Here is a 12,817-nt window from a genome sequence, read left to right as displayed (position 1 = left end):
GACCTCTCTGTGCCTCAGGTTCTTCCTCTATAAATTGGAGCAATTGGACTATGATACTTAATTAGTGCTGATGGTCTTTAACTCTGTGATTCTGTGAAGGTAATTGGTAAATGTACTACTGATGGGCCCAGGCTACTTCCTACATTACATCAAGAGGTTAGGGTGTTGTAATGTCGGATTTCCTGTGTTCTAATTAGTTTTCTAATGTGGTGTCATGACAGAAGGCTAAATATCAATTTAGCGAAAATCAGATTTTTCTGAAATAGAATTTGGAGCCATGGTCTGATATTCCAAATGGACTATTAGTATAAAATAATTTAAAATAATACTCACCCAGAACATCTATATATGAGATAAATATTCAGCTATGAGTAGCAGAAAACCCAAAACAAAAAGTGGCTTAAAACAAGATTAAATTTTATTTCTCACTCATGTAATAGTTGGCACAAGTCTGGTATGGAGCTCCATGACATCAGGGACTGCTTACCTAAAATTGTCCCTTTTTCCTTCTTAGCACTCTACCCTCCCTCTTGGGTGTAAACCATATTCTTATTGAGCAAGATGGTGATATCCACATTACAGGAAGCAGAATGGAGAGAGGGATGAAGCAGAAAGTAGAAGGTACCTTCACTGCTCTGTTAAGCATAATTATGAGATATTTCCATGTGAATCATCACATGTGAATCCGTGAGACATATGGCCATGCATAGCTGCAAGGAAAGGTGGGAAGTATAGCCATGTGCCTCACTAAAAGTTCTACCTATAGTGGAAGAAAGGAAGAAAAGATACTGGGGGTGGGGAGTCCACTACAATCTGGTTGATGATAAATGAAAGGGAAAACTAAGGAGCATTTGCCATTGTATCTCTTCCATTAAAGAAGGAGTGTTTTCTATTTCTAGTAGGTGATACTGGTTCTCAAAATGGAAATGTCATTTTATAGGTGAAGAGCTGACAATGTAATGGGAACATCTCTTAAGAATATGTGATTCTCTTTTCTGTAACTGGGTTAATGCATAAGATCTTCCAAGAGAGAATTGCTAGGTCAATTTCCTGGTTTGAATTCATGAGTTGATATTAAGATTTATGAACCAGGCTCTTGTGAGTTTAGTTAGTGTGAATTTTTCCCACTGAGCCCAGTAGCCCCCAAGAGAACTGATCAAGCAGAGAATAGACCCAACCCTAGATGTACAATGACTTTAGAGAGAACATATGCCTTGTAAGGCTTCATTTGACCTGAGCCACCCATCTTATTCTTGATCTTGAAAAGGGAGAAAAATTACAAACTTATAAATAGTCTCTAATATATCCATCTACAAAATCAAAATAATAGTGTTTTGCATGATGAAGATTAGTAGTGGTCTTGTAAAAATTTTTTTATATAGGAAAGAGCCTCTAAGGGCTAATGATATTGCAAGTCTTGACTCTTAAAAACCCATTTAGAGAAGAATTATTCACTGTTTTGGAATGATTATGACCTTTTCAGAATTTTTGAAAATACAAAATCAGCAGAACCAGACTCACCCCCAGAATATTGAAATAACATGTTTCATCTGTGCCATTATCTCAGCTGTTCCATAGTCTGCCTAAAATCCTCTTAAGGATGATGTCTTCCCATATCTTTCTTAAAAGAACAAAGCGATCCCAGTAGACAAAGGAGAGCCTTTGAGGCTATGCATAGGACTATAATATCTATAAACCTGAGGCAATACAAGGTAAACTATCTATAAACTTAAGGTAATCATCACCAGTGTCAAAGTACCAGACAGCCTGTACACTTCGCTGGCTTCATAACTATTTGAGGTTTGCTAAGTTAGTCATGAACATCTTAGATGGTGTTTTATGGCTGTAGAATTCTCCTACAAAATTAAGATCTAAAAACTGATAGGCTTTTGATTTACACAGATCAGCCATCTATAACTGTTGTTGAAGAAATGTAGCTAAACTAATTCCCATTTCCCAGAATTCCCTATTCCAAGTCACATCAGAAAGAAGTCCACTTGTGGCCCAGGCTCAAAGATTTGGATTGGAAAAGAATGACCCAGGAAAACGCGGCCTAGACTCATATTATCCCTGACACGAGAAAATTCAGACGCTAATTCCAATGCTAACCTTGCAACAAAGAACTAGAAAAGACCCTGATAATGTTGATGAACACTCACTATATACCAGGTACACCCTCCAGAGACAGATGTGGTAACTATCCCCACTTAACATATGAGGGAATTGAGACTTGCCCACAGCCATAGTGAGGGAAATGGCTAAGGTTGAATCTGCACTTAATGCCTCTGCTATGGCATCTTCCATAGAGCTCACTTACTGCGGTGGAGCCCTCTGATTTACCCTCATTTCCTGGCTGATGAATTTCTAAACCACAGAGACATTGTTTTCTCTCATTTTAAGGCTGTACAATAACAGAATATTCAATCAACAGAATCTTTTTCATTTGTTAACTTGTTCTTGTTTTACTACTCTAGAAGTGCTTGTGGTTTACTTAACTTCCTTGTTTAGGTTTTAGTACGTATAGTTTATGCCATGTAATCTTTCTTCTTCAGGGATTCTAAGCTGTACGAATGAATTCTAAAAAACCATTACCTTTTTGGTAATTGAGAATTCACCAATAAAGTTCTGGAATTAATGTGCTCAACCCAGAACTTTCAAGAATAGGAGGTAACCTATAAAAGTTTATAGAGGACCTTCTTGGCACTTCCCCCAAAGTAACTTGAACAGGGTCTGTCTGTGCACCTTCCCAGTGGTTCAGGTTTGATTTAGAGTTAGCCACAACTCAGCCACTTTTATGATACAATTTACAAAAGGTGATCCATATGTAAAGGAAATGTAGTGCCTTCTAATAACCTTTCGTATACTTGAATATATTAAGTTACCTTATCTATAGACTGAACAAACTCAAGTCCTTTAATTAAAAATAATAATAATAATAATAATAATAATAATAATAATAACCTTTCATGACAGCTCCATTAAACAGAGTTGCATTGATTTCTGTCTGGTAACCTGTGTTTTTCCAGGGAGTTACAAGTGATTGTTCGTGTATTTTCTGTAGACAAACGTCTTAAATACAACTGACCTCTCCAGATTATCACAGCTGACTTTTTCCATTATTTAAAGAGTGGCTCTTTTTCTGTCTTTCAGGCCACTCTGGCTCTTTGTTCAGGATGTGTTCTTGGTTATCATGTATGCCCAGCCATTCCCAAGTGATGTTTTCAATAGTCAGTGCTGTTTCCAGAAATGCCATGACATTTTCAGAATCAGAATAAAATAAACTTTAATTAATTTTAATTTAAAAGACACAGTTCTTTGTCACAGATTGGAGAAAAATAAAGGGACACAATTAAATGGGATGTGAGATCTTGGAGTAGATCCTAGAAAAGAAAAAAAATCAATAGAAAAACTGGTGAAATTTGAATGAAGTCGGCAGTACAGTAGTGTTACACCAGTCTTGATTTCCTGTCCTGGTGGTTGTGTAAGATTTTAACATTAGGGGAAGCTAGGTGAAAGGTTTATGGTAACTTGTGCAGCTTCTCTGAAAATCTAAAATTATTTCAAAATTAAAAGTTTAAATATACATGTATATTCACAGCTCCAAATTGTTTGGTAATTATATTGTTGGCCTTTCTTGAGTCTCTCTCTAAGGCAACAACAATGAACCAGGATGCATCAGCATACTCACTGCTCACAGGAATCCCAGAAATCATTTGTACATCCATTGAAACACTAACAGTAGGATGCAACAGTAGGATGCAGTAGGATCTTATGGGAAGAAGAAAGGATTTGGATTCAGATGTGAGTTTCAGTCCCTCTTCCACCATTCACTATTGTTTTCTGTAGGGCAGCTACCTTGACCTTTGTTAGTCTCAATTCCTTCATCTGAATACAAAGTATAATACCCATCCCACAGTGATTTTAAGAATTAAATGAGATTTATATATGTGAATGCTAGTTATAAACTCTAAAACACTATGCAAAATGTTCACTTTGGTTCATATCCTAAAGAATTGTTTGAAGAAAAAAGATTCTCCAGTTTCAGAGATTTTTAAGGTTATTTTTTTCCCTAGATTAATTGTATTGTAGCATTGAGTGCAATCAGAATCCATAGGTGATATATTTATAATTGTGTTTACATTATTTTGAGTCTTTTATCATTAACAGTCAGTTTGAACTTGAACCAATATGACTAAGAACCACAAAGCAGTAAGCTGAATATTGTATAGTATACTTAATATAGAGATTTTACATGAACATTATTTTTACTTATTTAAGCCAATGTCTAGCCCTTTTGCTTTAGAAGTCATAACACTAAGAAGAGAATTTCAAATATGAAAGCTCCAAATTTGTTGGTTTTCCTGAAATTTAAAGTGAAAGTCATCAGTGGAAGCTGTGGATCTACTTTCAAAAAAGACCCTAGAAAGGTACAATGTCCAGTCTACCAATTATATGAGGCTTATATACAAACTTGTAGTTTGTTTCCAAAAGTAAGTTATTCTATAACAAATTGGAAAAAAAAAAAAAAAGCTCAGCCAATATATTTAAGTAGTGCTGAGGTGTCTGTGGCGAAATTTAATTTTTTTAAATTTTACATCTAAGGGTTATAAAGTTGATTCTAAATCCATATTTCAGGTGGTTTAATGCTCTGATTCAGTACCTGGTGAAGGACTGCTGTCTGGTTTCAATCAGATGTTAATTATTCTTCTTGCTTTGTCTTGATTGTTAGCTGTTTCATTAAAGCAGCCTCATGTAGATCAATCAGGCTCTTTTTCAAAAATCCCAATCTGAAACCAAGACCAGGGGTGCCTGGATGGCTTAGTAGATTAAACATCCAACTTCCACTCAAGTCATGATCTCACAGTGTAAATTCTAGCCCCTCACTGGGCTCTGTGCTGACAGCTCAGAGTTTGGAGCCTGCTTTGGATTCTGTGTCTCCCTCTCTCTCTGCCCCTCCCTTGCTTGTGCTCTGTCTCTCTCTCTCCCTCTCAAAAATGAGTAAACATTAAAAAAAATTTTTTTTAATTTAAAGCCAAGACCAAAAGGCCAAAGAAATAGAAGATCTCGTGAAGTCAGAGCTGCTCATCGGTAGTCCTCAATTGCTTATCTTTTTTTTTTTGGAGTATCTAGTTTTAGTGAACCACAAATTAAACAAAATGTCTCTCAAGACAGGGCAGAAACACATAATTTTAAACTTTGTATTAGTATCAATATATTGGTACATTCTAAAAATGCTGATCTGCAGCAGATTCTTTTTTTTTTTCAATTGCTTATCTTTGAAGAAGAGAAATATTAAAAAGATTGTTACCGAGTTGGTAAAATGAAAAAATAAAATCTGTTATCCTCAAGCAATGCATTTTCCAATTTAGTAAAAAAGTAGTTTATTAAGAATAGATGGAAACTTCCTTAATATATGGTATGTATATATGTGCCTGTGTCTGTGTCTCAGTGCTATACACATCCTATTTATATATTTTATTTTTTATTTTTTAATGCTTATTTATTTTTGAGACAATGCGAGAGACAGAGTGCAAGCAGCGGAGGGGCAGAGCAGACAGAGGGAGACACAGAATCCGAAGCAGGCTCCAGGCTCTGAGCTGTCAGCCCAGAGCCAGACGTGGGGCTCAAACTCACGAACTGTGAGATCATGACCTGAGCCAAGGTCGGATGCTCAACCTACTGAGACACTCAGGCACCCCTACACATCTTATTTATTGATAAAACAACAATCTCATAAGATTATGAGGAAAACAATTTCCATTGTATTTTTAACATTGTTCTAGAAATATTAGATAATGAGAGAAGAAACAATTTATATAATTTGTAAAAGTAGAATTAAAATCATTAGATAATTATCCTAAGCAAATGTTGATTTAAGATGGATAGCCATAGGATATTTATGAAATATCTAATAATCCTTATGGAAAATTTTCCTCACCAAATCTGTCCCAAAAAGGCCAGGATTTTCAACCAAGTCTTTTAAATAATAATCAAATTTGAAAAATCCTTACAAATCTTTACAAACAACACAGGGAACCTTTTTCTATTTACATTTACAGTTAAATTTCTGTTGTAGCCTCCTTAGTAAGTAATGTATGCACATATTATAAGATATAAAAGGTATTCTATTTATTTATTTTTTAATGTTTATTTAGTTTTGAGAAAGAGAGAGCGAGCATAGGCAGGGGAGGGGCAGAGAGAGTCCAACGTGGAGCTCGAACCCGTGAACCACAAGATCATGACCTGAGCCGAAGTTGGAGGCTTAACCAACTGAACCACCCAGGTTCAGTATTTTAAACAGATATTTGATGAAAAGTCAGTCTTCCTCCAGCCCTGTCAGAAACAGTCACTGGTGCCAGTTTTTTATATATCCTTTAAGAGATGTTTTAGGCATATGCAAAGCTAGTTTCTCTCTTAATCTTTTTACATTTATGGTAATGTGCCACATACACAGATCTGTACCTTGTTTTTATTTTGTTTACTTAGTAATATTATCATGCAAACTGTGCCAAATCAGCACAAAATACATTTTTAATCACCCAGTGCTCATCATTATAGGTGCACTCTTTAATCCCCATCACGTATTTTACCCATTCCCCCCACCCCCCACCTCTCCTCTGGTAGCCATCAGTTTGTTCTCTATAGTTAAGAGTCTGTTTCTAGGTTTGTCTCTCTCTTTTTCCCCATTGCTCATTTGTTTCTTAACTTCCACATATGAGTGAAATCATATGGTATTTATCTTTCTCTGACTGACTTATTTTGTTTAGCATTACATTCTTTAGCTCCATCCATCCATGTTGTTGCAAATGGCAAGATTTCATTCCTTTTATGGCTGAGTAGTATTCCACTGTATGTGTGTGTGTATGTGTGTGTATGTATATATATATATATATATATATATATATATATATATATATATATATATACCACATTTTCTTTATCCATTCATCAATCAGTGAACTCTTGGACTGTTTCCATATTTTGGCTGTTGTAAATAATGGGGCAGGGGCACCTGGGTGGCTCAGTCGGTTGGGCGTCCGACTTCAGCTCACGTCATGATCTTACAGTCTGTGAGTTAGAGCCCCGCGTCAGGCTCTGTGCTAACAGCTCAGAGCCTGGAGCCTACTTTGGATTCTGTGTCTCCTTCTCTCTCAGCTCCTCCCCTGCTCATGCTCTGTCTCTCTCTGTCTCAAAAATAAATAAAAACATTAAAAAAATTTTTTTAATAAAAAAATAAAAAATAATGGGGCAATAAATATGGGGGTGCGTGTATCCCTTTGAATTAGTGTTTTTGTATCCTTTGGGTAATACCCAGTAGTGCAATCGCTGGATCGTAGGGTAGTTCTATTTTTAACTTATTGAGTAACCTCCATACTGGTTTCCAGAGTGGCTGCCCAGTTTTCATTCCCACCAGCAGTGCAAGAGGATTCCTTTTTCTCCACATCCTCCCAACACCTTTGTTTTCTTGTGTTGATTTTAGTCATTCTGACCAGTGTGAGGTGATATCTCATTGTAGTTTTGATTTGCATTTCCCTGATGATAAGTGATGGTAAAGCATCTTTTCATATGTCTGTTGGCCATCTGTATGTCTTTTGGTTAATTTTTTTGTTTCGTTTTTTATGTCTTTTTTGGAGAAATATCTTCATGTCTTCTGCCCATTTCCTAATTAGATTATTTGTTTTTCAGTGTTGAGTTTTATAAGTTCTTTATGTATTTTTGATACTAGCCCTTTATTGAATATATCATTTGCAAATATCATCTCCCATTCTGTAGGTTGCCTTTTAGTTTTGTTGATTATTTCCTTTGATGTGCAGAAGCTTTTTACTTTGATGTAGTCCCAATAGCTTATTTTTGCTTTTGTTTCCTTTGCCTCAGGAGACATATCTAGAAAAAAGTTGCTACAGCCAATGTCAAAGAGGTTACTGCCTGTGTTCGCTTCTAGGATTTTTATGGTTTCAGATCTCACAGTTAGGTCTTTAATCCATTTTTAATTTATTTTTGTGTATGGTATAAGAAAGTGGTCCAGTTTCATTCTTTTACAAGTTGTTGTTCAGTTTTCCAAATGCCATCTGTTGAGGAGACTTTTTTCCATTGGATACTTTTTCCTGCTTTGTCAAAGATTAATTGACCATAGAATTGTGGCTTTATTTCTGGGTTTTCCATTCTGTTCCATTGACCATGTGTCTGTTTTTGTGCCAGTACTATACGGTTTCGATTTCTACAGCTTTGTAATATAACTTGAAGTCTGAAATTGTGATGCCTCCAGCTCTGCTTTTCTTTTCCTAGGTTGTTTTGGCTATTCGGGGTCTTTTGTAGTTCCATACAAATTTTAGGATTGTTTGTTCTAGTTCTGTGTGAAAAATGCTGTTGATATTTTGATAGGGATTGCATTAAATGTGTAGGTTGCTTTGGATAGTATGGACATTTTATCAGTATTTTTTCTTCCAATCCATGAGCATGGAATGTCTTTCCATTTCTTTATGTTGTCTCCACTTTCTTTCATCAGTGTTTTATAGTTTTCAGAGTACAGGTCTTTCACCTCTTTGGTTAGGTTTATTCCTAGGTATCTTATTTACAACATTTTTTAACAACTGCAAAATTAGTTTATGGTGATAAACTGTAACCAGTTACATATTTAGGTTGCTTCCAACCTTTTGCTATTACAAGCAGGACTGCAAAGAAGAGCCTGGTATATATGTGTTTTTGAGTAGACATGTAAGCACATTTGAAAGTTAAATTCCTAAATGTGGAATTGCTGGGTCAATGGGTAAATTCATGCATAATTTTGTCAAGTTGTTCTCATGGAGGCTGACAGTTTTACTAATTGGCAATGTCACTAATGTGTGAGTGCTTACTAATGGGTAATATCAACTACTGGATAATATCAACTTTATGATATATTATATTCCTATATGAATTTAGACTGCTCTCCAGCTTTCTTGTATCCACCAGGGTAGGCTAGGTTAAACCGCCATAACCACCTCAAACTCTTAGTGGTTTATAATAAGAAATTTCTTTCCTTTTGGTACATGTCCATCAAGGGTCGCTGGAGGCTCAGCACCATGACTTTCACTCAGTAACTTAGGCCAACAGGGTTGCCACCATCTTGAACATTGCTCTTTGTCCTGGCTAAAGGGAAGAGGGCCCTGAAGAGTCTCACACCATCAGTATAGTCATACATGTGCCCAGAAGATGGAAAACTGGAGATATTTGGCAAACTGCAGCTATGATTAATTATCACATCTCTATTCTGTCCTGTAATCTGTCAGTTCATGTGGTAGTAACACAAGTTTTTCTTTTTTGGAATATGTCTGCTATTTTCCCATTTTCATTTTTCCTGTTGAACTAGAACTAGCTTCTCTAACTACCCTCCAGCCTCCAGAAAAAAAGCCAAATTATGGCAGTATTTTTCATTTTGTCTGCATTAAATCTATAGATTTAAAGAAAATTGATAATCTTTATAATATTGAGTTTCCACAACCAAGAAGCAGATATATATTTTCAGTTATTTACATCTTCTTTTGTATCTTTCATATTTTCTTAATATAGATTGTGTATATTTATTAGTAAGTATTCTTTTTTATTTTACTGTCATCTGCAAATAATCATTTAAATTCCTTCTGTATAATCAAGTTGGTTTTCTTGAAGGAATAGAAAAGATAACCATTTCTCAAATAACATATCCATAACATAATCAAAAAAATTTTTTTAAAGTTCATACTGAAGATTTTTCTTTTCATGATCCATCTTTTTAATAATTCTAGTAAATAAGTAGATTAGCATTACACCAACAATAATACATTTACTCCAGCAACTAGAAGCACTTACCAGTTTTTAAGAATTATATTTGTTTTGTGCTCTGCAGGTGTCTATTATGCCCACCTGTACAAGAACCCAGGAGATGATGAGCCATTAATGTAGAATAAGATCTGGCTCTAAAGAAAGAGGCTCACTGGCCCATTCATCAAACTTGAGAGATGTTGAAAATTAAACATCCCCAGGTAATTAGAGTATGGTTTTGAGTGACACAGGCATTGCTCTCCTGTTACATTTTTATTTCTTTTGTTGTGAGAAAAAACATTTGTGGGGGGAATCAGCTTATTTCTAAAAGTAAGCAGGTATATTACATTTAGGGTTTGTTTTCATGCTAAGAATGAGAACTGCTCATTACATCTCATTTCTTTGTACTGCCTTTGTAATTATGATGTAAAGTTCAACCTGAGAGTATTTTCCTTCTTTACAACTTCTCATTTTGTACTCCTATCTCAGCATTATTCTGCTCTTTTTCCTACAATCCATACTCTTTTAAGAGTTCCGTCCTTAATCACAAGACTGAATCACAAGACTGAATTAAATAGAAGTTGGTCATTAAGTGCTGATAAGCGGATTATTTGTGAAATTATATTGTATGTATGGTTGTGCTTAGGACAGAGGTCAGAAAGGAATACAAGACATCAAATTTGAATACCTCACCATCATCAAAGTGAAGTCTCATAAAAATCTGATGGAATGATTTAAACTGAAAATAGAGACTTAACACAAAAATGGAGAGAAAGTCTTTATGGAGCCAACACAGAATAATTACTGGGAATATGACAGAGTAAAAAGAGACCCACCAAAATAACAAACATCTGAAATATAAAATGTATAAGAAGACAATTCAGTTGTGGCGAGCAAAGGTAGCACCACAGCCTTGATTTTAGAACTTGGGCAATACCAACAAAGAGAAAAGCTGTGTACAAAACCAGAGAAAACAATGGTAATAGAAGAAGCAGGAAAAAAAAAAAAAAAACTGAAATGTAGAAGGAATGGAATTGTCAATAATAGGACTGAAAAGAGTAAAAGACACAAAGACTATTAAAAAGAACTAGTTAGAATTAAAAAAAAAAAACACCTTGAAGCACCGTGGTAAAAATATTTTTTAAAAAAATGTACATCCCTTAAGGGGAAAAAAATCTTATCAGGATAGTGGAGTGGTCAGGGCACCTAGTGGCTCAGTGGATTGAGCGGGTTGAGCATCTGATTCAGCTCAGGTCTTGATCTCACAGTTGGTGAGTTCGAGCCCTGCATCAGGCTCTGTGCTGACGGCTCAGAGCCTGAAGCCTACTTCGGATTCTGTGTCTCCCTCTCTCTGCCCTCCCCCGCTTGCACTCTGTCTCTCTCTTTCTCTCTCTCTCTCAAAAATAAATATTAAAAAAATTTTTTTAAAGAATAGTGGAGTGGTCAATAAAATTAAGGCTAAATGGAAAGATTCAGGTTAAAATTCATGGAATAGACAAATAGGTTATAACAAATCCTGTATACCTAGTTTTTTGCTCCTGCAACTCTCCTCCAAATAATGGGGGGGGGGGGGGGAGTGTTATAAATAGGAAGAAGTTTCAGTAAAGGAAAAACTGAAGTTATTGTAGAGAAAAACCAACCTTTGCCTCCAGGTTGAGAGTTTGGCATGTACTTATTTTCCAGATTTGACACTTAAAGACAGTATACTCACATACCTACTTACCAGTTTAACACTGGAAATAACTATCCTCTGGAGGATGAAAGATAAAAATGACCTTAGACTTGTAACTCAGATAACACAAGATGCATTTAGAGAAATATTTACAGAATACCAACCAATTATCTTGTCTAGTTGTCTGCCTTTTGAAGATGAAAGATTTTTGAGCCCTGGTATCTTAGAATCTCCAATAGCCCAGTACCAGAGGAGATTATAAAAGACTGGGAATGCAGAGGAAATTTCTGAAAGTGATAGACTGGAGCACTTTGAAGGAAGTGAGTTGGTGGTACCATCTAAGAGGAGCAGCTTAGGTACTCAGGCACAAAGCACCTCAGGGCATGACCTCTGCCTGAGGTTCTGCATTCTGGGGTTTGGGCCTCTGCACATACGGAAATGCAACCCTAACCTATACTCAAGGATAACCAGGGCCTAGGAAAATCTTGTTGACCAAAGCTCAGAAGACTGTCAATTTACAGACTTATCATGAGAAATAGAATTTTCAGGTGAACCAGGGGCACCTGGGTGGCTCAGTTGGTTAAGCATCCAACTCTTGGTTTCAGCTCAGGTCATGATCTCACAGTTTGAGCCCCATATCCAGCTCTGTGCTGACAGCGTCGAGTGCTTGGGATTCTCTCTCTCCCCCGCTCTCTCTGACCCTCCCTCTCTTGTTCTTTCTCTCTCAATAAATGAATAAACTTAAAAAGTTTTTTGTTAAAAAAAAAGGAATTTTCAGGTGAACTCAAGTGTTGACTAGGCATGAGTAAAACTTTTGTACTTTCTCTTATGTAAGTCACATGGGGGAAACGGAATTAAAATTACTGTATAACTTTGGTACATTAGAATAGATTTAGAATCAAGGAGTGTAAGTGATTTTAAGCAGTGTTTCTCTGCTAAACTTGGAAGTATTCTAACGTGGTATAGGGATGCTTTCTGGGGGACCTAAATGCTTGACATTCACTGGTGCACTGTAGATATGGCAGGAAATGTATGCTTAATTCTGTACATATACTTTATGCTTCTATACAAATGGACTTCTAATACTTGCTCCCTTTAAATCCTTTAATACCAGGGAAGCCTGGGTGGCTCATTCGGTTAACCGTCCGACTTCGGCTGAGGTCATGATCTCACCATTTGTGAGTTCGAGCTCTGCGCAGAGCTCTGTGCTGACAGCTCAGAGGGAGCCTGCTTCAGATTCTGTCTCCCCCTCTCTCTCTGCCCCTCCCCCACTTGCACTCTGTGCTCCTCTCTCTCTCAAAAATAAACATTAAATCTTTTAATACCATTGGCTCTACCAGCTTTTATAGACATAGACAAATACTA

The 12,817-nt window shown here is 36.2% G+C and overlaps 1 protein-coding gene across 5 annotated transcripts in view; it reads left to right on the top strand.

Moving 5' to 3' along the window:
• Positions 1–12,817, top strand: part of RNF24 (ring finger protein 24) — a 73,688-nt gene that overhangs the window by 16,353 nt on the left and 44,518 nt on the right. The window contains exons 1-2 of one of the 5 annotated variants that reach the window (XM_042931537.1): positions 2,937–4,427; positions 9,866–10,001. The exons of 1 other annotated variant lie outside the window; for it this stretch is intronic. The gene's annotated coding sequence lies outside the window, so the exon portion shown is untranslated. Of the gene's footprint in view, positions 1–2,936; positions 4,428–9,618; positions 10,002–12,817 lie in introns of those variants that run through there. 3 more of the 5 variants (XM_042931535.1, XM_042931533.1, XM_042931532.1) reach the window with 3 other exon arrangements.

The sequence above is a fragment of the Panthera leo genome, chromosome A3 (assembly GCF_018350215.1).
Source record: "Panthera leo isolate Ple1 chromosome A3, P.leo_Ple1_pat1.1, whole genome shotgun sequence".
Taxonomy (NCBI): Eukaryota; Metazoa; Chordata; class Mammalia; order Carnivora; family Felidae; genus Panthera; species Panthera leo.
Note: the sequence above shows the minus strand (reverse complement) of the source record. Positions and strands in the feature narration are given on the sequence as shown.